General features: G+C 48.2%; 1 protein-coding gene across 3 annotated transcripts in view; it reads right to left on the minus strand.

Moving 5' to 3' along the window:
• Positions 1 to 4128, minus strand: part of JAKMIP3 (Janus kinase and microtubule interacting protein 3) — a 51576-nt gene extending 47448 nt beyond the window's left edge. For 2 of the 3 annotated variants that reach the window (XM_017733833.1, XM_017733831.1), the window contains exon 1: positions 4051 to 4128. The gene's annotated coding sequence lies outside the window, so the exon portion shown is untranslated. Of the gene's footprint in view, positions 1 to 4043 lie in introns of all 3 variants that reach the window. The other variant, XM_017733836.1, reaches the window with a different exon arrangement.

The raw sequence follows: 4128 nt of genomic DNA on the forward strand, positions 1-4128 counted from the left end.
GCCCTTCCCCCAGGCTGACCCCCTTTCCAGCTGCCTCTGTCCCCGGAGGTGCCGGCAGGGCAGGGCTGGGAAGGGGCTGTGGGTGACAGGAGCCCTCCCCGGCCCCTGCCCGCTCTGGGCCCCCCGAGCAGCGGCTGGAGGGGCCCCGCATGGAACTCGAGGAAAGAGCAGACACAAGGCAAAGGTGGAAGTGCCGAACTGCGGAAGGAGTCCTTCCAGAGGCAGCACGAACAATGAACAGCTTCTCGGGGTGACAAGGCTGCCTGAACCCCCCGGCCAGCCCTGCAGGGCCAGGGTTCCCACCACAGCTCTGGGAAGTACCGGGGCTGGCTTACAAACCAAAAATCCATCCCGCTTCCTTCAGCAACAGCTGGGAACATGGAGAGCTCAGGCAGGGAAAAGTTGGGATCCACCAGTACAGCAAGTTTTTAATTAGTCATGAGTAGCCGCACTAGAAATCCCCAAAGCGTTTTGATTGGAGAGAAAAGGCTTTTTACCACTGCAGGCATTATCTGGGCTAGAACGGATAAATCTTGACCATTAAGTCAGTGTGTTTTCCAGTTGCTTATTATACTACACATCAAGCAAATAAATTTTCCTTCAAGACCATTCCATTGTATCATAAACAAGTGTTACAAACCCAAACACAACAATCCCAGCGCTCAGAGGGGACAACCAGCACAACAGGGAACATCGACAGTGACACTGAGAACAAGCACAACAGCCCTGAGAGCAAACAAACCAACGCTGTGACCAGCGACTACTGCCCTGATCGAATGAATGCTTATAACAAACTCAGTTCAGCACACCCTGCTCAAATCTCATGGTATCTCAACCCTTTGTGCCTCACGCTCGGTAAAACCTGGATGGTTACAGGAATGGGATGAGCTTTAAGGATCCTCCCATGATTCCATGATCCCATCCCAGGGAGTGTGGGAAAGCTGAGGGGCCCCAGGCCTCACTGGAAGCCCAGCCCGCAGCCCCTGATGGTGTCTCCAGGCTGGCTGAGCTGGGCTGGAACCACCAACAGGAGAAACGAGAGCCAGAAACGCGAGGGAAGGGGATAGAAATGACATTTTCTGCAGCTTAAAGTGACTCTTCTTAGGAGTCCCCGTTTGCACATGACCTGCTCAAGGTCGAATGACCACAGCACCAGTGCAATAGCTCAGACCTCGGGATCTCTACTGGATTTAAGGAAAGCCAGGACTCCACATCCTGCTGCTGCACTGTGTGTTTGAGGAAACCTATTTATCCTCCAGACATTCTCTCAAGCCTTTCCCAACTCTCTCTCCTCAGGCACTGCCTCTGCTCCATAGATGAAATCCATTGAACCCTCATCTCGATTCCGCACCAGCAGTGAATAACAAATCCCTGATCACATGTGCCTGGAAATAACTGCGGGTCTGCACAGGACTGGAGAGATTTTCAAAAATCTACCGGGATGTCATTCTCCATTAGAATCATTTCTACAGAACTCTACTCAATTCCTGAGACCTTTGGGGGTTTATTTGGGCATGGCACATTTGGCTGTAATTGGCAAAGGAAAATCAGGAATTACATTTCCAGCTTAAATGATTGGTAGAAATGGATTAGCATTTTGCCACTAATAGCAGCCATCACTCGATGCTCTGGGGATGAGGAGGCTCCCTTCTCCTTTGCATGCAGGTACATGCCCCTGGCCCACTGTGGGCAAATAAAGACAGCATCCCAGGGGTGATTTCATTTGGATTTCTGAAGTATTGGCTAATATTTGTCTGCTTTTACCATAAAATATATTCATACAAATGCTGTTATGTGTCTTAAAATTGCTCAGTCCTGTCAGAGTCTCGCTCCCAGAGTGGTTGCATGGGTTTGAATCCTACATCCCAGTCAACCAGGATGTGTAAAATTTTCAGGACTTGCTTTTTAAATTATTTTTCCATTTAAGCTGAGCCTCTGTTCCTGATCATACATGAAGAGCTGCAGCACAGAAGGTGACAAGCTGAGAACACATGCTTTAAGGGAAGATGTTAAAGATCATTATTTAAAGGCCTTCACTTGTTAACATTCATTTGCTGATGCTACTTTGAATTCAAGCCATCTGCAATAAAAAGTAATATTTTAGAGATGCATTTTAGGAAAAAAAAAAAGTGAAGCAAAGTTTTACTCTTCATGTAAACTGACAGTGCACTGGTGAAACTTCACCACGTGGGAGGTGTTGACAACTGAGCATATACCAAGGGAAGGATTTACGGGCACACAGTTCCACAAATATATCCCAGACTGGTATTTGTCAAGACAAGCCACGAGCCTTCAGCACGTTCTTCAAAGCCTTATTCAAGTGGGGTGTTATTTTCTCCATCAGGGCCCTGGTGACAAATGCACCTTCCTCTGGTCAGGCCATTCTTGTGGCCTCGCACTGGTGCCATTGGCCTTTTAATCACCTCTACAAACACTAAAACTCCTACCAGTCTGATACTTGCAGGTGAGGAACAAGGGGTTATGAATCAGATAGCTGCGAAGAGCCAACACAAACCAGACAGAAAATTCACTGCAAAGCAAAGTAATCGCCAGTCCCTGAGAAACTTCCAGTTTCTGAGCATACGTTAAGCACCCAGCAAGCCCTTAGGCAGAGAGAGGAGCACAAGTGCAGAGAGGTGGCAGGTTAAGGATGCTGCACGTCAGCTGAGAGCCCAGGCTGACAGCTGTGAGTCTCTCCTGCCAGGAAATTATTATTTTGTACTAGACACATTTCTCTGGATGTATCACATTGTGAGAAATAACAGGCAAAAGTCAACCCAACTCCAGTGTGTTTTCTAATTTCTGTCTGCATTTTTAACAGTGTCATTAGAGGCATCCCATGAACTGAAAGGAAAAGGAATCTGGATGAGATAAATTACATTTAAAATGATTGAGGGAGCAGGCAGCTGGGAAAGAAAAATGACAGAACTTTATTTTTTTAGGTTAAATAGCACAGAATAGAATCAAAAGCCCAGACTGGTTTGGGTTGTGAGGACCTTAAAGCTCATCCCATTCTACCCCCTACCGTGGACAGGGACACCTGCCACTATGCCAAGTTGCTCCAAGCCCTGTCCAGCCTGGCCTTGGACACTTCCAGGAACGGGGAGAGTGATTTCCCGATGAGAACAGGATTGTCCTGGGAAGCAGTTCTGAGACATGCAGTGCATGGAGTTCAGCAAACAGGAAATGCTGGAATCAGTTCCTCGATGAGCACAGAGACAGATTATTTGTCACAGCGATTCATCAGGGCGTGGATTACCCCAAACACCAACATTTACAGCTGCAGAGGAGATTCAGCAGCAATCACTGACCCTGGCATTTCAACTGCATCACACGCGACAGAGACTCCATAAAATCCTGAGGAATAAACAGAGCAGGAAGGTGCAGCTGGGCCCCAGTGCCAGGCAGAGCCATCCCCTTCCTGGCACCCGAGAGCAAAGCTTTGCAAATCAGAGCCATGGTTATAAGCACACCGAAGGGAAAAGGGGGGGAAATAACCTCAAACACAGAATGCCAAACAACACATTTGAAAATGGAGCCTACAAAGTCTTTAGGCAGCAGACGGGTCATGTGCAACAAATCTGTCTGTCTGTCTATCACACATGATGCCCGTATTTATAAATACATAACACAGGTAGGCACTGATTAATAAGCACAGGTAGGCACTAATTAAGGAGCATAGGTAGGCACTAACGAGGGAGCACACTCATTCAGGAGCACAGGTAGGCAGAAACCTCACTCACTCCCTCATGCCACACGCCGAGGGAGAGCCGGTCCCTGCCTGCAGCGCACTTCAGATAAAACCTGTAGGCTGCTCGAGCAGACAAATTTAAAGCGATTTTTACGATTCACACTGCAAAAGGCTAAAAACAAATAAACCATCCCTGCTATATACGCTTCTGTTTTCCCTCTCTGTCCTCTAACAGTGGGATCAGAGGAGGAGTGATGCATCGATTGGTCCAGGGAAGCACTGAGAGGACAGAGAAGGAAAATAAAATAAAAAATACTAAAAATCCCCCAAGCGTAGAGTAAAATGTGCTCACCACGTACCCCCGAGCGCGGATCCGAGCAGGCGGCGGAGCTAAGGACAGGTTTCCCAGGCAGGCTGCGGGGTCCGGGCGCTGCGGG

Source organism: Corvus brachyrhynchos, unplaced genomic scaffold (assembly GCF_000691975.1).
Source record: "Corvus brachyrhynchos isolate BGI_N302 unplaced genomic scaffold, ASM69197v1 scaffold514, whole genome shotgun sequence".
NCBI lineage: Eukaryota > Metazoa > Chordata > Aves > Passeriformes > Corvidae > Corvus > Corvus brachyrhynchos.